Here is a 22,878-nt window from a genome sequence, read left to right as displayed (position 1 = left end):
GCCTTATATTTAGAGTCAGAAAACTGCTGTCTCTTATAGCAGCATGAGATAAGCTGTTACCACAACAACTGTTTTCCCTCCTGTAAGAGGTTTCAGATTGATTAGAAGAGCAAATAAAGAAAAAGCTCAGAGTTTTTTTCCCCCCCATAGGCTGAGTGACTTAAAAGATGAAAAAATTTTAAACTAACTTCATGTCATATCATAGTTATAATGCAAAACTTAAAAACAATGATTTCTAACTTTTAGAGTTGACAAAATGATGGCCTCTTTCATAAGGTAATTTGATATTCAAATAATCTATCATCTTTCCATTAACTTTCAGGAAAAGATAAAGAAACTGCAACTTATGATAAAGAACAGGACATGTTCCATTTTTTCCTTTCTATTTGGTCATATTAACAAAGGTAATTTATAACTTAAAAAATCTGAGTAACGTACATGTTTAGTTCCATGAGTTTCATTTCTATCTATGTAATGAGCTACATAAGGCTCCTTGTCCAGTCTAATTCTGATTTATGCTTCCTTTTTGATGGAGACTAATTTTTATCTCAACAAAGAATGTACTGTAATACCAGCAGCTCTGGAGGCTGAGGCAGGGGGATCATAAGTTCAAAGCCAAGCCTCAGCAATAGTGAGGAGATAAGCAACTCAGTGAGACCCTGTCTCTAAATAAAATAAAAAAAGAGGCTGGGGATGTGGCTCAGAGTGCCCCTGAGTTTAATCTCATATACCAATAAATAGACAAACAAACAAAGACTGTATATATAGAAATGTGTGTGTGTATACACATATGTATATGTATATATATATATGAATATATATGTATATGTATATATATATATGAATATATATGTATATATTGAATATATATATGCCAATTTTGAAGCAATATTATGACCTAATTTTACAAGTAAAAATATTCTGAAGCTAAGTAGGTTCATTTATTCAAGTTTGTACAATAAGTGGAAGATTCTGGATTTTAAGATAATTATTTATTTATCTTTTTATTTATGTCCATCACACCAATGAAATATAACCTTGATGAAGGTAGGAATAGTTTAGTAGATAAAACACTACCTGCTTCAATTGAAAATGGCTGTTTAGGTGAATGAAGCCAGAGAGTAAGAACACTGGGTGGCTGTTTTCAGACACTGGACTTAATTGCTTCCATGGAGACACTCTTTTAACACTCGGAGACATGAAAAGATAAAGAACAAGGGTGAGATTCTGTGGGTAACAGAAAATTAGGAGAAGAGTATTTACACAACTTAGAATGTGCATAAATGAGATGATATTATAACATGTTGATTAGTGTGTTTATGGCATATTTTCCACATTGATCCTTAACTTTTCCAATTACATAAAAGTAATGCATTTTTTGTTTCTTCTTTCAAAATGAGCTATTGATCTATAAGAATGGAGTTATTACATTTAGAATTGTTTTTTAAAATGTCTTTCTGTGTGTCTTCTTGGAGACTGACTTGATTTGGAAAGTTCATCTTTGTGTCTGTATTCAGCTTCTGGGTCTGAATACTAACTCAATCTTTGCTCCTCTGGAAGAAAATTATTTCTTTATTTTATTACAGCACAAGCTTTGGCTGTTCTGATTAACAGGCTTAAAAGCAAAGTAACATTAAGTGTGAGGAGAACATTTGTCATGCTAACATCAGGATCACTTTCCATATGGTAAACAATTTTCCATGTAAGATTTGTTTAGATGTTTATTGTAGATCTGAAAAACTGTTGCATTGTGTTTGGAGTCTTTGCAAATAACCTACAGCCTTTTTTACATTAATTTCTTTGTTATCACTTTAAGCATTACATGTAAAAATTTCAACTTTCATTATTGAAAATAAAATTGATCTCATATTACTTGTCATGTTTAGAAGAACAACAACAAGGAAATAACCTGAATCTTGTATATGTTTATACATATGTGTATACATATATCTTATATATGTATATGCATATATGTTAATAGCATTCCTAATTTTAAAATCTTACTATATCACTTTTATTATTTTTCTTCTTTTTCTAATAAGAGAATTGCATCTGTATATTTTATTCTTAAAAATTTGAAAGCTAAATTGCCATTTTGTGATTTTAAGTGTAAAATAAGATACTTGGTTTAATAATTAATATGTAACTTAAAAATTCACAGCAAATTTTTCCTATAAGAAATGAACATAGAAAGTCAACCTCAGGTAAAAATAAAATCATACAAACCATAAAGTTATGATAAGGAGTGACTAAAGTAAGATCAACTTTAACATCACATTACATAATAGAATGTCATTTCAATGTGACACCATAGTAATTAGATTTGGAAATATGAAAGCATATATAGCCAAATTTAACCAAAGAGGCTATATTGTGGGTGTTATTATTAATTCTTTATGGGAGCAAAGAAGTTTTGTGTGACTGTTTCCCACATTTTTTTTCCACCTACAGACAATAATTTTGCAAACTTGACTATGAATTTTATTTTTAGGACTGAGATGTAGATTCCTTGTATGTGCAGATAAAGAAACAGAATTTAATAATGCTGAACTAAGTAGTATTCTATATAATCAGTCAGTTAAGAGCTCCCCCACCCTACTACCTACTCCAGGTTTTCCTCATCGTTGGTTAATTGTATCTGGTCTACACTGATCACTCTCTGGGGAAACCCATTTCCTCTACCTTGAAGTAACTGTACTCAGGACCTTGCCTTCATCCTTAAGAAATTGCTGCCTTACCCATTTACTCTTATTGGCAGGTATAAAAACATCAAGATGAATCAAAATAAATTTCCCATGGTCCAGCCATCCTTGATTTTGCCTCTATTATATAAAAGCAGTCCTAGGTAAAATTTTTAGTGCCTACATTGACAGATGTGAGTCACAGCTTCAGATTGCATTAGAACCTTTATTATGCTCTTTCTGTAAAAAAGAATGTTTACTGAAACAAAAGCTAAACAGGTGGGGACAAGAATTACACATTCTGCAAATGGTTTCCAAGGAAGTAAGGGTGAGGGTCAAAGCAGACACTGGGTGCTCTTTCCACATCCCCTCAGATTCCCTGCCCCTCCATACCCACCTTCCTCTAGGGAGTTCTCACTCTCATGAGCCAGAACCTGCATGGTTTTCTGGGGCCTCTCTGCTTTAACTTGTTTGGCTATTATTACAAGATAACACAGACTTGGTCGTTTAAACAACAGAAATCTATTTCCTCATGGTTTTGGAGGCCAGATGTCCCACATCCTGGTGTTAGTGGATTTCGTTTCTTGAGACCTCCCTCCTTACCTGGTATGGGAAAAAGAAAGTCCTTTTCATTTAAAAACTTTATTTCTAAATATAGTCACTTTCTGTAGGTAGATTTCAACATATGTATTTGGGAGTGAGGGCATGTACAACTCAACCCATAAAAGCCACCTTCAGGATGCACAAATGGGAATCAAATATGTCTAATGATTTATATCCCCTCAGTCATAGCTCTGATCCATGGCTGGTGAATGTTCAGATAAGAATAACCTAGCTTCTTGGCCTCTGACAATGAACTCAGAGTTATGACCTACACTGTCCCCAGAACTCCTTGATGGAAATGAATAGAAGTTACCCTCAGGTGTGTGTTGCTTGATAATGTACCCTTGATTTGTCTTCTTCTGTTACCATTCCATCTCCTCACTTTCCTGTGTTTTCTTTACAAACAGGTGATCATCATAGGATTTGTCTGTCTTTATCTTTGGGACATTGTTATGGGTTCAATAGTTTCCCCCCCCCCCAAAAAAAAAAAAAGATATGTTAAAGTCCTCTAACTTGTAAATGTAAACTTATTTCAAAATAAGGCCTCTAGCTACGTGAGATCAGACTATATTAAAGTGGGTCTGAATCCAATCTGACTGATGTCTGTACACAAAGAGGGGAGATTGGACTCTGAGACCTAGATACATAAGAAAAGTGTCATGTGCCCACTGGGATACAAAGGGAATAATATCATGTGGACACAGAGGCAGAGACTGGAATGACTTATGTATAAGCCAAGGAATACCAAAGATTCCCTGAAAACCACCAGGAATTAAAAAGAGGCATGGAATAGATTTTTCTTTGGAACACTCATAACCAACTCCACTAACCTTGATTTGAGACTTATGGTCTCCAGATGAATCCAGGACTCCATTTCTGATGCCTTATGCCACCAAGTTTGTGGTATTTTTTTTACAGCAGTTCTGGGAAATTAATGAAGTTGCCCAGATGAAAAGAACGCATTTCAAAAATGGCCCTAAGGAGCGAATGCATTGAAAGGGATTCTAGAATCAGATCACTGACCAACTGGTTAGTAATAGGATCCCATTATTAAAGAGTCTCCGAACTCTTATCATTACAATTGTTGTAACTTTCACTGGTGGTGAGATGGGATGGATACAGGTGAAAAGAGATGTACTGCTCTGCATGATATACCATGGGGGAAATCAGTTATTATAAGGACTTTTGAGACATTAGTTGTGGCTAAGCATTGATGTTCTATTGAAGAAAAGAATGTACAAGCTCATATTTGTCAGTTACTGATCAGAGACACTGTGAAAGTTAGAAGGTCTCCAGTGCAGCATTTAAAGAAATCCAAGGTTGTTTGTTTGTTTGTTTGTTTGTTTGCTGCTAAAAGGTAGATAGAACTGAAGATTGGATTACACAATTTATGATAAAAATAGTAGAACTATAGGGAAGTCTAAATCACACCCATGGTGTTTTTTTTATTTTTTCCCTAAATTGGAATCCTGGTGGGGAAGGATGGATCTCTAAGATACTGAGTGGGGAATTAGGGATTGATGAGTTCAAGAACATGGAACTCTAGTTCTCTACCTATGGCCAAATCCTGGCAGGGGCCAACCAGGGAAGGGAGAAAAGGAATTATTCAACAAAGAAACTTCAGGACATGAAATTGTGCAGCAAAAGGAATCAGGGAAATATGCCAAAAATTAGATTTTGATAGTGTTGGACTGTAGATGGGGCTAAGGATGGTGACAGATAAAATTAATAAAGAATTTGTCAATACGGGAGCATTCTCCCATGAATGAAAACTCCCTGGCATGAGTGCCCAGAAATCGTCCTAATACACTGGTTGGATGGTCACTGAAAGCCTGGGGCAGGGAGGGAAAGTCTCAGGTTAAATTAAGTTGAAATGACAGAACTGCCTTGGCAGAGTTTTGAGGAAGGGATCAAAAGGCTCAGAGAAGAAAGCATGAGAGAATGAGTCTATTGTGTAGCACCAGAGAGCTTCCCAGCTGACTATGCTCATTGGGAGGGCCAGAGAATGCTCTCTTCTCTAAGCTGACAAGGCATGTGCTGCTGATGGAGGGGCAGGCAGTTTGAGAAGCTCAGTGGTGGACCAGGGAAGCTGGACCAGGGTTGTGGTAGACAGTATTGTTTGAGAACTGGGCTCCCTGTTGTCCGTGGGGATGACAGGATTTCAGAATAACAGAGGTTACGTGGTGATCCTCATCCATTAGGGATCTGAAGTGATGACTGTGTTTCTAAAGAAAAAATAGATGGACAGCTGACAAGAGCATGACTTGACACACAGAATAAGAATGATTAAGGTAAGTTGAGCAGAAACCTCATGTCATCAGTACCCATGGAATATATGGTCTTGGTTTAAAAACCCTGAGCGAGCTCTCAGATGAACAGAAAGAGCCTGGTATTCTACAAGTACATACCATGGAAGTTTCTGTACACATAACTTTACATGTAATTCACGAACAATTTGAAATGACAATCAGCAATCCACTGTATGCATTCTACTCTGTTAATTATGCCTTTTATCTCTGGAATAGCTTGTGCACCTTCCTTCTAAATAAATGCTATTCTGTTTTAAAACTTCAAGGAAACCTCCTCTGATGACTGACCCCTTCCTCCAAACATACGCTTGACCATTTATTTAATATTCACCACTTTCAGTCTTGAAAGGTTTGTTACAACTTTTATATATAAACAAGCCATTTTTTTTCCCAAAAAGATTCTAAAACCCTTGCAAACAGGATGTCTTATACCTTAGAATTTATTACAATGTGCTTTTTAACAAATTCTTGATTAAATTTTTCCACTTGGCACTTTTGTTTTTGTTGGTGTCATTAATGCTTTTAGATATTGAGGATTGAACCCAGGGGTGCTCCATCACAAAGCTACATCCCCAGCTCTTTTTATTTTGAGATAGGCTCTCATTAATTTCCTAGGCTAGCCTTGAATTTGTGATTCATCTGCCTCAGCCCACCTGAGTTACAGGGATCACAGGCATGTGCCACCATGTCCGGCCACTTAGCACTTTTAATTCCTTCCATTTTATGAAACTGAAATATACCTGGTTATCATTGGTTATCAAAATGCAAACATTATTACACCCATACCTTTATCTCAGATTTTAATTGGTTGAATTACTTGAACTCCATGAGATAAGATTAAGTAGCTAGGTGATTTAATATGGAATGATTAACTAGGGTGGAGAGATATATACTTGTCTGTCAGTGTTTTTTAAGCTGGAATTATAAGTTTTCAACATCAGATAAGTTAAGGGATAATCAATGGCCACTGCAGAACAGATACAGAGTCTTGAAATTTAGGCTCTTCTGCAACTTTGTTATTCATTGCTTCATAATGACTAAAAAGCTACAATTGGTATCATAGGGCCCTTCCAGAAATCACCATGCCAAAATGGGAACTGTGACTGGCTGTTTTCTATGAGAATTATATCAAAGTATCTTGGTAGAGAGAGACTTAAATAAGAGGCTGTTAAGATTGCCCTATCAGATAACAAAATTTATTACAAAAGTTTAGAAGTTGAAATACTGTCGTACTGAATAGAGATAATAAAAAGATATAAATGTGTATGTTTCATATATGTATATATAGGCATCTGTATTCACACACACACATATATTAAGCCTCAAAAACATTTAAAATAAAGAACGAGTCAAAGTGAACATAGTGCTGGTAAAAGAACGGCTTTACATTTTGGAGTTTTTTAAGTTGGTGACGGAAACTCCCCTCACCCCAGCACAACCGTTTATTTACAAGATGATATCACCCTCCAAGATATACTTATTCTCATTTCTTGATTAAAATCAGACCTTCTTCCCCTTGACAGCAGCTCTTGCTTCCTGTTTTCTTTTGAATTAGCTGACTGTTCTGAGGCTTGGAGCAAAGAGCCTTAACCCAAGGGCAATACTTGGGTTAATGATGAAATCCTTATTACTAAAATTTCAGTTTAAATAATGATGTCCTTTGTTTTTATCTTCTTTTAATTCTGAGGCCATTAGGACCAAACACACAAAGATGACAGCATTTCTGCTTTAACATCCATCTGCTTCTGATTCCCCGAGTTGTATAGTATAATTATTTCTATAGCAACCAGTAGAGGAAGTGCCTTGACAGAAAAAAAACATGCTCCAACAGGCCTAAAACTCAGACCAGGGGCTTTTTAGCTCCTCTAGGTTCCAGTATTAGGCACTTCACTTGCAGAAACCCATGCCTCTGCCTTTCTCCCCTCCTTGATTTCAAGTGTTAATATTCTGATCTTACAGCATCTTTGTCATCTTTTCTAAGAGTCTTCCTTTTTATACAGTGTCTATTTTTTATAAGTACCTCTTCTAATTCCTGTTTTATAGCAGATATTATTGACCCTCTGTATCTTCAGGCAACCACATTCATCTTTCAATCAAGTGTAGATTCAAAATACTTGGAAAAAATTGTGTCTGCATTGACCATATACATATTTTTTCCTTGTCATTATTTCATAAACAATACATTATGTAATAATGATTTACCTAATACTTACATTTAATTAGATATTATAAGTAATATAGAGAAGATATAAAGTATACAGGAGAATATGGGTGAGCTCTATGCTAATATTTTCTCAATTAATATGCGGGACTTGAGCATTTGCAGATTTTGGTACCCACAGCAGGTTCTGGAACCAATTCCCATAAAAACAAGGGACAACTGTAGAATCTGACAGTAAAATGATGAACATTTTGCTTGTTCCAAATGGTAACTTATAAACACAATTAGATGAAATGGAAAAATAAATAATTCCCTTGCTTTCAACTTCTTACAGTATCTTCTAATCCATTTTCCTCCAGAACCAAACTCAGTAGGGAAAGTCGATCGTTTGTCTTTAAAAACACAGAATGCAGTTCAGAGAACATCAGTGAAGTACAAATGATCTATCTCTTTCCCAAATAACTTCATTGGCATTATAAAAATGCAAAATGATAAAATAATATTTTCAAAAGAAAACTTTAAATTTGTCTAGTTTTAAAATATCTATATCTTTGAAAAATAGTTTTCTTACTATGGCCTATTTAAAATGACTTTCATTCTTATTTTAAAGAACTCAGTCTACTTCATTTGTTTTGAGCAAACAAAAGGAAAACTTTACTGAGGAATGTCTACATACTATCATGCTAACTTTCTGCACAGACGTTCTCATATAATCCACCAAAAATAATGTGGAGTACTAATTTCCATGCATATTTTACAGAATTTAGGGAATTTAGGCATAGAGAAATAAAGAAACTTGTTAAAACTTACACATCTTGTAAGTAGCAAAAGCAGATTTGTTCTTCAGTAGATCAAGAAACTGTGCAATTAGCTCTTATGTTACATCATCTCACATCATTTATTGTCTTTCAACTATATATCACCATTTTTCACATCATTCCATAGGTGCAAGAAAGTTAAGTGATACCACTTGTATTATAGATGAGGATACTGACATAAAATTACTTTCACAAGGACTTCTACAATAAATGGTCAAAAATAATAATGAACAACTGAAAAGCTGTGTGTGTGTGGAGGAGATTTACTTTACTTTCTCATATTAATGAAGTTTGAGCTCAACTAATACTAAAATGTATTGAAATTGAAATAAAGTTCTATAAGAAAGAAGCCTGTAGTTGGATGGCTCATGGCACAGATTTTTAAGGCATAGTCTATAGAGAATAATTGCTCTAGATTTAAGTCGTAATTCTCTCACTTAGGGACAGTGAGAACTTCAGAAAGTTGTTCAAGCAAATAAGTGATTATGGGAGGTAGGGATAATAATGGTATCCCGTCCATATAACTGTTATAAGGGTTATTTTTGAAAATGTATGCTGTGAACTTTTGACCAATGTCCTATGATGTGCACATGATAAATAAATATTACCTTTTACTTTTATTACTTAAGATGAGCTGAAGTTAAACTAGAAGACAAAAAATTTTAAAAAAACACATGATTTTAGATAGAGAAAAAGATTTCTTTGTGGATAATATTCAGGTTCTATATAAATCATATGGAGAATAGAGTAAGAAATAAATGGATATGATTAGAAGCCATTTAATGAATTCTAGCTTTAAATCTTCACCCAATGTCATTGTGTTGTTCTGCAATCATAGATTTTACTTTGTAATGACAGATTCCTTAAAATTAGATTATGTGACTGCTATATTTTATCTAATGTTTTCAATTATAATTTAACTTATTAAAAAAACTTCATGGCTCAAAGTTTCAATATACTGGAGTTCAGATCAAGTTAGTTTCTGGATGAGTGAGTTCTTTTGTACCTTCCTAAAAACCAAATAGTAAAGGGGTGGATTAGCCTTTATACTTAAACCTGTATTAGCAATATATAAAACTGATAGAGTGCCAATAAAAACAAGCTATTCTGATGAGCATTTGTGATTCACATTCTAACATCACAGTGAGCCAAGATATTTTTCCTTTTAATAAGATGTTCAGGACTCTGGCCAACAACTGGTTCGATGTTTGCATTTTCTGTGTGATATATTTTTTCATGCTTTCATGGCTCTACTCTATGAGTCAGTTGTAGCAAGCCCCAGCCTCATATCCAGAGTGCCTTTCATGTCTTGCTCACCAAAGCAGTCTTCAGCGTTCATGACCCGAGGTGACTGTCCACATTCCAGCTACTTTGCGAGAGGCCTTTCAGAATGATAATTCCTATGTTTCCACATAATCCCCATCTACACCCAGTAGTCATATCACTCAAGCATCAGCCATGAGTCATATACAATGCAAAGGACATCTCCTGAAACATTTCTTAACTGCATTTGTCCTCTACCTGAAACTCTGCTGAATTATAAACCAGTGACCAAACTTCAAGAGAGAAAGGATATCTACCCATGGCCCATCAGAAAATTTCAAATCTTCCTTCATTTAAAAGTGCTGATTTATAGTAGATTTTTGTTTTTTCTTTCCCAAATTTATTTCATTAAAGAATAGTGTTTATTAAAGCCTTTTGTTAATTTTTAAAAATCCTATATTTTGAAAGCCAGAGATTTTAGAAATTATAAAGTTTTCTATACTTCAGACCTTTTATCTTGATGATTCTTCATTGAATATCTAAGGTCATTAGCTTGAGAAAAATGAAAATCAAGTTACTTTTGGCTTTTCAACAATTAGTAAGGACTTTAAGATGAAATTCTTAATGACATTTCGAGATTATGTCATATTGCCATTGATATAAACAAAGTGTTTTATCTCATAAAATGTGCTAAATTTCTAGAAGATGAATAAACCATAAATTTCAATGATTAGTGCCATCAGTTAATTAAATACATTTCAGAAACAGAGGATCAGAGCTTTTAGACATTCACTGAATGAATTTGATTACTCTATAGACCATGTGAGATAAGCACAAACCACAGTGTCTATTAGCTTTCTTAATCCATGCTTCAGTATTCTTCTGGTCGATTTGTTTTGAAGATGGAATAACAGCACTTTAAATGACATTTGCTGTAATCAATAGAACTTATATCATAATTTTCTAGGATTTATAACTTATTTGAAACCTAATATACAAAGAAAGTTGTCTGGGGAGTCAGGTTATTTTTTTTTTTATTTTCCTGAAGAATTCTAAGAAAATTGGAATCTAAGCATTTATGTAGTCAACGACTTCAGTGAATTGAAGTAAAGAAATCATGAAGGAAGACTTCTGACATAAGAACTAAAGGTTAAAAGCTAATTCAAGGATTGAAACAATTTCAGAAACTAAATCAAAGAAAATTACAAAAAATAGTAGAGTTCAAGAACAATCAACCTAGAGAAAAGATCGGGAGTGGACAAAAACTAGGCATGCTTGGTGCCTTTGCATTGGATTCCTTTTATTATAAAGACAAAGAATAAATCAGACTGTCTCATTATTTCATCACCTGGCTTTGTTTAAACTGTCAGGTATGAAAAATTACTGAGAAGAACAAAAATTTTCAAAAGGGAGGAAACTTTTGAAAAGTATGAGCACATTAGGAGTGCTAACTCCAGAATAGCTGGTTTTTCAAGATTTGTCAAGGAAACTGACTAATGCTAGAGGAGTTAGAAGCAAAAGTGTACTTCTGAGGTTCTCTCGCCCTCCCAAAGACAGAATCAGAATGGATACCTGTGATTCTATGTGCTACAAAAATGGGGTTGTTGAGCTAGGCGTTCAATGTGAAATTATTTTACTATTACAGGGTAACTGGATGTAAGTTCATAGTCATTAAAGCCCTCATATTCTAGCCTCATTGTGTGGCTTTATTGACATCCTCTAATTTTGTTTTCTAGGTTGAAGTTTTAGATAATTTTATGCCTTCAAATGACTAAGCTTAAGTAGGCGCTGTGGTTTGATGTAAAGAAATTTGCATTCAAAGGTAGAAGAATTAGATTCAAGTCATGACTCCCTGGTTTACTATTCATTGAATTTGGCTAAATCCTAACTTCATTGGGCTTCAGTTTTGAAATATGCACAGTGATTGTATCACCTGTCCTATCTTTTCCAATTGTGTTATTGTGAAGAAGGGATAAATATTGTAAAAGACCAACACAAATTTTCACTTTTACTGCTGTAGCAGATAAGATTTCACTTCTTTATTTTTTACTTAAAAGTTTCTGTAGAATTACATGCTTGAGAAGAAAATGATAGACATTCAGCTATGTCTTTTTCCTCAGTGAGATTCTATAGCACCTCAAGAATCTGGTAGTCAGAAGAATAAATTCCAAGTGATCAGTGATAGACCTCATTGGCACAGTGACAATTTTTGGCATGAAGATAACTTTGTCTATACTCAAAAATAAGAATATAAATACATAAATTTCATTCAATACACTAGTTTTAAGCACTCTTTGAGAGGCCTTATAAATACAGTGAGTTATGATTTAATAACTGTTTTTTAGTTCTATTAATACAATTTTAGCATTACATTTTTCAAGTAAAATGACCATAGGTTGAATAGCTACTAAAATTACACTTCATTTTCTGAATAAGTATTTGCTTTATAGTTTGTATTATCCTTGGAAATCTGTACACAATGCTGTTCGGTGAAGTGCCAATGCAGCTGCTATGCAAGAATCAGAGTAGAATGAACACAACGTGATCACCGTGGTCCTTGCCATTCAGTTCACCACTCCAATATGTTTCAACTTTTTTCAACATAAGTGCTGCCAGTTATCAGTTAGGCAACAATATTAAGAAATTTAAGTTACTGCTATCCAGGAACATTGGCACTGAGTGAATGTTGAATGCCCATACACACCTTTACACATATACCCATGTGTCTGTCTGATCTATAGAAGAACAGAACCAATCCAGTTTAATAAATTATATGATGAAGTATTTTCACAGGAAGTAAAACATATCCACAATAGCAGAATGGATCACTCCATGAGGGAAACTTAAAGAATGAGAGTTGCTCCTACCCTGAAAGTTGCCAGGGAAAGACTTGGGGCTGCTGAGTCTCTACTGACTTGGTTTCCATTTGCCCTTTTTAGAGAAGTTCAAGCTTTCCTGAGCAATCTCAGTAAGTTCATGAGTGTACACTAGAGGGTGGGATCTGTAGAGTTTCAGTCATAAACCACAAAGAAAGAGCTAGTCAACTCTAAGTAAACACTGTTGTGTCATTCCTTTGTCACCTGCCCACCTGGGCACAGTGCCCTGCAAAGTTTTATGTTTCAGAGTTTCATGGGTACAGAAAGACTATTGACTGATTGGAGATGTGTTTTATCCAGTATCCAGAGCATTAAAGAAACAGAGCTCATTTGGTTATGCCAGGATGCTTGGCTCCCCTGCCCCTTCACTTGATTTCAAGTAGCTCTGCATGTGTCCTGTGTATAGGATTTATCCAGGAACTCCTCTGAGGCAGGCAGTACTTCTTTTATATTTGATCCTCTTTTTAGTTTCATCCTCAACATGTTCCTCACCCCACCCTGCCACCTTCTCATCAACTTTTAAAACTATATCCAAGTAATTCTTATTTATCCTTATGAGATCATTCTAAATCTCCTTATTACAAATGTTGCCTGTTAATAACATGTCTGTGACAGGTTATTAAACAACAATGTCATGCTTCATTATTATCATCACTATCATTCACAGCGAAGAATTTCACTTTAAGATGAAGAAATGGAAAACAAGAAGAATGTTAGAATGCAGAAACTGAAACTAGAATTGATTTCATAGATATAAATTTTCTATGTCTCCTTATCATTTATGAAACTTGTGTTGAAATATAGAACAGATCAGAATCAGCTCCCCTTGATACTGTCCAAGCAGATTTTCTTTCAGGAAGTATCAGCTTCCCAGTGGTGAAAGCTAAGCCAGATTGTTCTGTGTGATTATTTATTATTTAAGAAGCCCTAGTCTAAATAACCTCCTTTAAGTATCATATCCTCATTTATAAATTATTTAACAAGTATTTATTATGTGTCTACTATGTGCCAGACACTGTGCTAGGAAATGAGGCACATAAGAAATCAATAAATTTACAGTTTGTTTTTGGAGACAGAAATCAAACACATAATTACAGACAAAACTGCACAGTAACTAGACATTTGCAGCAATTCAGTAAATAGAATTTCAGCACAATCTTTCTTAAGTCACAATTATATATTCATATATTTTTTCATAATCACAACTGGATATATGTAACAATTAATTCAAATATCTAGTATATAGCGAAGTCAGTGTAGAAGAAAATTATCTTGCCTGAATTCAAATATTGTCACTCAATTCACTTTTAGGGGGAAAAAGCATGAAATTTGGTGAGTTTCATTTAATTTTTTCTCATTAGAGAAATGGCAATTATAATTTCTAACATGAAAGTCCTGAGGTTTAAATTAAAGAAGTATTAAAAACAGTGAGTACTCTAAAGGAATTTCTAAGACTATGGAAGCATGAAACGCTCATAAAAAATAGAATAAGAATTTTCAAAGGACTGAATCAGAAAGCTAGGGAGTATATAGCATGGGTTACTGTTGGGCTTGAAAAAATGCAAAGATTTATGGAAAATATAGGGAAGTATCATTCCAAAGAACAACCAAATGAGCACAAGTTGGAATCTAAAGTGTTTGGGAAATTATAGAGAAAGGGTCTCACTAGGATGAGGACACATGGGGCTCAGAATATAGAGTGGGAGAGAAAGAACAAGATGTCACTATTAACTGAAGTATGAGAAAGGGAGAAAAAAAGAAAGAGAGAGAGAGAGAAAGGACAGGAAAGGATGTCTATTTTCCCATTTTAGGTCTTTTTAGACATTAAGGCAACAGATGAAACTCATATTTTCATTTTACAAAATGTGTGTTTGTGTTCTTCCTCAGAAATGAAATTGAGAGGAAAAGTGTTTCCTTGAATCTTCAAAGTATGACTTCATTTGAACCTAGGTACAGAATCAGGACAATAGGCTTTTAATAAACAAGGTCAGTTAAAAATAGGTTGGCAAGTATTAGAGATGTTACAAATACATTCTCAGCATTGATGTAATAGACGTATACATAGAAATAGAAAAATACATCTATTTCATCACAGAGAGTTCTACCTGAAACCATAAATTTCCTTTATTCAAGTGCAATGAACATATGCAAAAGAGGATCACTACTTCAGGTAGCAAAAAATGTGATGAGAAAAGATGAACTCTTAGGGAAAAAAAAGGTTTTACTGTGGGGATGTTGGCTGAGAGCCTCAGCAATACATGAAAATAAAGGAAAGCAAGTTACTAGATTTCATAGAAAGGATACATTGTTCTTTCATTGGAACGATGTATTCCTCATTTCTTAGCAGAAAATAAATGCTTTTGAAGTGTATATTGTCTTCCTTTAAAACAATATTTACATGTAATGCTGCACATCAATCTTCCAAGGCTTTGGGAAATTGCTTTCTATTTTTCAGGACCTGGATCAAATCTTCTTTTGGTGTCAATGACACATATATTGTTTTAGAGTTACAGTCACAAAAATGATTTGGTAAATATGCCATTGAGTTAAGTGTGGATCCTAAGAACTCAACTAACCATAAATCTGAGATACCACATGAGAAGTGTTTTTTTTTTTCCTAAATGTAAAATAAAGAACACCCCTAATTATTCCTAAGTATATTTATATCATCGATATGAACCTACCATCAATATGAACTTTGAGTAGACTGTAAACTATTGTTGGATAATTCTTATCCCCTGTGATTTTAAATAGACCTTTAAGCTAAGCAACAAGTATAACCGAAATTGGGAGAATGCTCAAAATTAGTTATGACCTGACAAAAACTATGTTTTTAATAGTACTCATTTTCTCAATCATGCTATGTTTGGGGGCCTGATGAAAGATCATGAAAATAAGTTTTGATCTTTATTTTATTTGACTCTTAGTAGCTCTATATAGGCAACTAAGTATACCTTATTCAATATTAATCAATCTAGCCCGATGGCTATTTTATATCATATTGTGATTGAATTGGGTTGACAAAGTATATGGTAGTCAACCACGATAAAATGAAATTATTATATAATAGAACCCTCATTAATGAATGGAAAGTATTATGATTAAAGGAAAATTAAAAAACAAAAACCACAAAAGATTACATGGGTGATTGAACATTGGCATGGGGGTCGTCTTCATCTGCCTATCCTCTTGAGATTTTACTAAGACAGAGAATAAGTGAATGAAATGAGATTCTACTAACAATTATACAGAGGTACAACCAAACTCGAGTTTTATAATTTTAAAATTTTTGTCATGTGTAGCTGTTCATGACAAGATGTTACATGATTTGGTATTTTTGCAAAAAACATCGACTACATAAAGCATTAAACCAATTATCTTTAAAGTTGGAATAATCATGAGATGATATTTATTCTGAAAATGGGATTTTTAAAAATAAAGTCAGGATCATGGAAAAAATTTATTTTATGTCTACTATTACTTATAGGAGCAACATACTATATTTCTTATCTGTTTTAAAAATTCTGTCTTTACTATAAGTCACTATGTTGGTTACACAAGAATTTTTTTTTCAGCTATATCAAGAGGAAAACAAGATGATCAATTTTATATGGATGGTTATGGTTTTAAAACCTTTCCAGATATGAGTTACTGAGGAAGACAGTGGATTCCACTGCCATAAGGCGATATAGAATTCATTATTTTGTCTAAGAAGCAGCCTTCACTAGTATTAAAATTCTAACTCTTCCAGTGCCTTATGGATGAACAACTCTGTCTTGTTTTGGGTAAAACCAACCAACTGGTTCTGCAGAGTCTTCTAATCAAGGCTCTCTGTCCACAGTGGATTATTTTAAGTCAGATCTAAGTTAGGTCAATCGAAACATTTCCATGGGATTTTTATTTTCATTTCTTCAAATAGGGGAAGAAAGAAGATGTTACTGAAGCTCTGAGAAGCAAGAACAGAAATGTTGAATGTCATGTTTATTACTGTGAGAACAAAAACAAGTTTGATAAATGCAGAGACAAGAGAAAGAAAAAGAAACTTCTAACATTATTCAAATTCCTGATCCCAAAAGATTCTGAGGGTCTGGTTTAACCCTTCACTTTTCATAGATACCCCGCCATTGCCTGAACTCCTTGTTGTACAATTGCTGCACTTGCAATCCTGAGTAATCCAGGTGACTTGTATTTTAAAATAAAAATCAATAATATCAAACACACTCTTTATATTACAGACTGATTAATTAACTTTACAATTGTGACAAACTCCCTTGCTTAAGGCACTTTCCTCCTGGGCAATTGCCAAGGCCCCTTCCAGTGTCCTCTTGAACCTATTTCTCTAATCTCCTCCCTAGTCAAGTCTAATTGTTATTTCCCAGTCTATTTTAAGAGCTCAATATCATATTCAACCATCATACTCACACATCATACTCATCCATCATATTCACACAAAATATGATGAGTTGGGCGTCTGGCCCTCTGCTGGATTTAGTTGACCTTCTACTGATCCCCTTCCTCTAAGCCCCTGCTCCTGTTGGCCCCGAGGGATGAGTTAGTCCTTCTGTCTCTTGGACACAACACTGATAGTGGTTTTTCAAAGTCTCCTGTTAAGGCCCACACTGGGGATGGATAGATGGATGTGCTGTCTTTGCATCATGGCCACAAAGGGCAGATAATTGAATTCGGATGCCCTCAAAGATCTAATTATTACCGCCTTTGTGTTGGGATCTTAGAGTATTTTTTTTTTTTTTGTAACTGCGAATATTGGCTACAATTGTAAATATAGGAGCTAAGCCTTGCGACAATCTTCCATCACCTCCTAAGGCAAAAGTCTGATTTCAGTCTGCACTGCACTATGTGTGAACAGACTATGGGAAAACATTAGGGTGAAAGGGTAAACTTACCTTTCTGACATAATGTAGTGATTGTGTCCTTAGAATGTGTTTGTGAGGGTGGTAGATCTTCTGTTTTGTCTATCACTGAATCCCCAGTGCCAGGCAAAGCACCAAATTCTATGTTATTGGTAACAAGTTTTGAGGAGTTAACACACAGTTACTGGGTAGATTTGAATCATTCTGTTAAACAATTGAATAACGGTTGAGTATTTCATATGTGCACCTACAACAGACAAAGCCCTGCAGATAATTTGGATATGAATAAGAATTAATTTTAAAGAAACAATCTAGTAGAGAGATGGCATAAAACAGATACACTACAAATTATAATAAAATAATTCTTTATTCAAGATCCCACCAATATGCTGTTTGCTTTCAACAGAAGCAACATTTATTTCTACAGAGACTTGAAGTTTTGCTCTAGAGAACTGGGGAGCTGAGTCTTAAAATATGGGGGAGCAAAATCAGCAGAGAGAGCTTCAAGTCACAGAATGCCTTGCTCTAGAAATTAAAGTCTTTTCTGAGCCTCTGTAAAACTAGCAAAAATAAAGAATGCTATGTCTCAATAGCTGAAATAACTTTATTGTAATTTATTAAGCACTGCAACTTATTTAAGTCAGAAGTACTTTAAGCAATTCTGGGCAACTTCCCTTGGGGGGAAATGTGGCTTTTCTACCACTTCTTAAAGTGAAATGAGTCACTTGAAAAAAAAAATATTTTTAAGAGCTTTTAATTTATTTTTAAATATCTTCATTTTAATGAAAAAAGTAAATAAAGTAATAAAAAGTAAATAAAGAAATGTTTCATAAAAACCAAATAGTATTATTTTTTCATTATTTAGATACAAACAAAACTATGCAATCTCCCACAATCTCCCTCCACAACTTCTGTACCTCAGGGAAAATTTTAAAGTCATGATTCATCAAACCACAGTTAAACATTGAGAAGTTTTGTAACTCCTTTTGCAAAAGCAAGTTTGTTAACAAAATGAATTCTCTATTAATTTTTTCAGAAAGTCTTTTTTAATGTTACTGACATTCACTATATAATTCTCTTCAACAAAGTGCTTTTTTACAACAACAAAACCCCATCTATAGAGTTTTTAAAAATATCTCATAGTTATGTTAACTTTAGTACACTCAAACTGCATAGAAATGTAACTTAGATGTTTCAGTTTAAAGGAAGTTTAGGAGACACTGCGATTTAAGAAGTTCATGAGGTTGTTTTTCTGATCTGCATTTCATTTCCATATGGCAAATATCACATGCTGTAAAGAATATTTGCCTAACCCATCATTTCTAATCCCAGTGAGTTTTCGTGCTCCCTCTTTACCCAACTAAGCCTTTATTCTCTTTACACTTAGAGTACTTTGAGCAAATTTACCTGTGTCCACAGCAAATAAGCCTCAGCCTCAGGCAGCTGACTTCTTTTTCACCCAGATGGAAATTAAACCTCAGTGTGCATATTGCAAGCACCTGCCACAGCCTCTTAAAAATGCAAAACCTTAACCCGGCAACGGGATACAGTTTCAAATAGGCAGAGGAGCTTCTGATGAAGCCTAAGGATCTTTAATTCTCTGGATTGACCACCATAAACCCATTAGCCGAATTCGAATTTCTTGGGGTTCATTTCCACCTATCACATGTGGAATTTAGAATTGTTTCTTTTTCACATTGTGCTTATTTTTAGTCTCTCAGAAAGACTCCGGGTTATGTATCAGATTTAGGGAAAATGTTAGAATTTGCATGTTTGGCTTTGAGCTTAAAGATGATCATAGTTATAAAAAAGTGTGCAGATCCCCAACCTGTGTATGTTATATTCTGATGCTCATTTTATGGTACTTTCATGAGTTTTCTTATTTTATGGGTATATAAAATATAAATACCTGAAAAGTTAAGTCAATGATTTTTATATGCTAGCTAGTTATACAACATTACTTCCAATATTTTTGTATAGTTATTTTGACAATGCGAAATATTTTGAATTATTTGGTTAATAAACTCGGCATTATATCCCCTGCCCTGATTATAACTGTTGGGAAAAAAAATGTGATATGTTGTTGCAAAACTAAAGCATTATCTGATTCCTTTAAACTAGTTACATCTGTCTTGCGACATGAAAATAAAATGTTGCTCTAAGACATTGTCAAAATCAGAGATAACATATACACAAAACAAAGTCTTTTAAAACCTCTTTATGGTAATCAACTTTTCCAAATATGAAGAGCAAAAATTCGTCTAAGAGCTATTCTTATATTTAGTCATTATTTGAAACAGTGCAAAAATGTATGTTTTCTATGAACGAGAGACATTTCTTCTTCAATGGCCATTCTGCACCTGCACTTTCCTGGGGGTGCATCCCAAGGAACACGTTCACCACTTTTAGCTTCAATTCTTCAGGCATGGAAAAGCAACTGCTTCATGAGGCAGACATTCTGACCCATCCATTGCCTCTCCTAAGACTATGGGAGCATCAGTTGCAGCTTTTCTGTGGCTTGGCAGCTTAATAGAAATGTATTGCCCACAGTTCTGGAGGCTGCAAGTCCAAGATCAAGGAGCCATCAATGGTTCATTCTGAGGGCTGTGAGGGAAGGATCTGACCCTGGTATCTCTCCTTGGCCTGCGGATGGCTGTCTTCTCCCTGTTGCTTCCCATAACCTTCCCTTTGAACATTCTTGCCAGTGCTACATCTTTGCCCCTCAGCATGACTACATTTGTCCCCTTACACTACTGAGTTTTCACCTTCCTCCCATCAGGTCTTCAACAAGAAAGGAGAATATGAGGAGATTCCTGGTGGAAGGGGTATTCCTCATCTCTAAGGGTAGTAATGCTTTCTCTGTACTGATTTTTCTATCTTCTTAAATCTTCTAGAAGCATGGTCCCTCAACTGCATCATTCATTCCTTATCTTTACTCTCTTACCTTAATAGCCTCTAACTTTCCACCCAGAAATATATGCAGGTTTTCCACTCTCACTTCATAGTAAATGCCTTGTTGCCTTCACTTTATCACCATTTACTGCAAGTCTATGCCTGAGAGTGAGGACACTTACTCCATCCCTCAGCCCTCAATGCCCTTCTCAAACCACTTTCTCTCCACTGTACTTCTGAAACTTATGCTTAAGTCCATCATCTTCCTCTGGATTTCCAAATACAGGCCCCTCTAAAGCCTCTTTCTGAACTCCAGCCTTTCACAATGGGTTTCGCATCTTCCTTCCTGTCACTCTCTCCTCAGTCCTTCCCCAGGATTACGTGCTCTCAGCTTGCTCTCTGTTCTTCTGAATTATCCTCTTGTGTGTATATTTTATTTTAATTGTTGCTGCTAGCTTGCTTTTAAACAAATAGCAATGTGCAGAGAATTCCTTTCTAACAGTCTTGCCAGTGAAGATCTCATACCCCCCCCCCCAGTTTTTTTTTAAACTCTTCTAGGTTAAATAAATATTCTACTAAACTAGGTTATGTGTACAAATTAATATGGAATGATGAATCTTGCGTTATATGTTATTATAGTGCACCAATAAAAATTAATGCAAAAACAGAATTATTTTAGCCCGATGTGTGGTTCATGCCTATAATCCCAGCAGCTCAGGAGGCTGAGGCAGGAGGATTGTGAGTTCAAAGCCAGCCTCAGCAAAAGTAAAGCACTAAACAACTCAGTGAGACCCTGTTTCTAAATAAAATACAAAATATGGTTGGGGATGTGGCTCAGTGGTCAAGTGCCCCTGAGTTCAAACCCCATCACACCCCCTCCCCCCAAAAAAAGAAATATTTTAAATTATTTTTTAACCAATTTGATTAAAATAGAAATCAAGACAGACATCATTTCTAAATTTAAGGATGTGAAACCCTTGCTCATGTCCTGAGCAGGCTTAATTATGATTATCTGAAGACTTGCTATATTATTGTAAAATGTATATATGAATTTTTTCCTTTAGATTTAAAATAATTCTGAGTAATTATATTAGGAATTATATAGTCCAAATATATCTTTGGAATTATCTTGTGAACTGAACTTTCTTTTTTAGTTAGCAGACTAATTTTTAGAGAAATATCAGATCCAGGCTTTATTGTTGGGTTCAAGTTGATACCTTCATTCTTTTTTGCTGAATCTGTATCAGGAAAAGCAACATAATTTATCAAAGGGTTGATCTATTACTCTTTTAAACAGTCATCTTCCTATACCAGATGTGATTAAGAAAATGAAGTTGCTTTTTTTTTTGTCTTGTTTGCACACAGATAACTTTGGTTTTTGTTTTCTTAAATGAGATCCAACAAATGAGGTAGCATATCTAAACATACCTACCTATACTTATCTACAGGTAACGGGAAACCTATTTAGAGCCTTAGTTCTCAAAGTGCTTTTATCTGAGAACACATTAGAAATTTTAAAAAAATGACTTTCATTTGTTATAAAATAGTGAGTGTGAGAAAGCTGTGGGGACATTTGGAGATTTCAGTGAACCACTGTTCATGATATATATGTGTGTGTGTGTGTGTGTGTGTGTGTTACGCATATACATATATATATATATATATGTGTGTGTGTGTGTGTGTGTGTGTGTGTGTGTGTGTATCTATATCTATATCAATATCAGGAATTGAACCCAGGGGAACTTCACCACCGAGTCACATTCCCATCCCTTATTATTTTTTATTTTGAGACAGGGTCTCCCCAAGATGTTGAGGCTGGCTTTGAACTTACAATCCTCCTGCCTCTTCTTTCTGAGCCTCTGGGATTACAGGTGTGTACCACTGCACCCAGCTCTTCTCCGTGATTCTGAGTACACCTCTTCTTCCATATGAGCAATAGTGCTTAGAGAAACCTTAATAAAAAGGTTGGGGAGAAACCTCACCAATGTCAGACATTCTGCCACTCTTTCTCTGTTACGGTATGAGGGATACATGGGAGGCTCCCTATTTTTTCTCATTGTTTTGTTTCCTCTTCACTATCAGATTTTACAAAAAGAAGAAGAAATAAGTATGCTGTGAAAAAGTAATATGTACTGGGTGCTTTTAACTGTCTGCTTTTCTTTCCTCCTCTTCCTTTACTTTAGGTTCTCTTGCTATTTGTAAAGTAAATGGAGCTGATGAATCATCTTCTAGAAACAGAAGAGTGGTGAGTCATTTCTCTGGGGTTGTAGTTATCTGCATTTCTCTCCCATACAGCATTGAAAAACTGATTCTCCTTCAGTGGTAACATATTTTATGTCTTCTTTTATTTCCAAAAATCCACTTGGCATTATGACTTTATGGGGAAAAAAGATTCCAACAGATT

The sequence above is a fragment of the Marmota flaviventris genome, chromosome 13, assembly GCF_047511675.1.
Source record: "Marmota flaviventris isolate mMarFla1 chromosome 13, mMarFla1.hap1, whole genome shotgun sequence".
Taxonomy (NCBI): domain Eukaryota; kingdom Metazoa; phylum Chordata; class Mammalia; order Rodentia; family Sciuridae; genus Marmota; species Marmota flaviventris.
Note: the sequence above shows the minus strand (reverse complement) of the source record.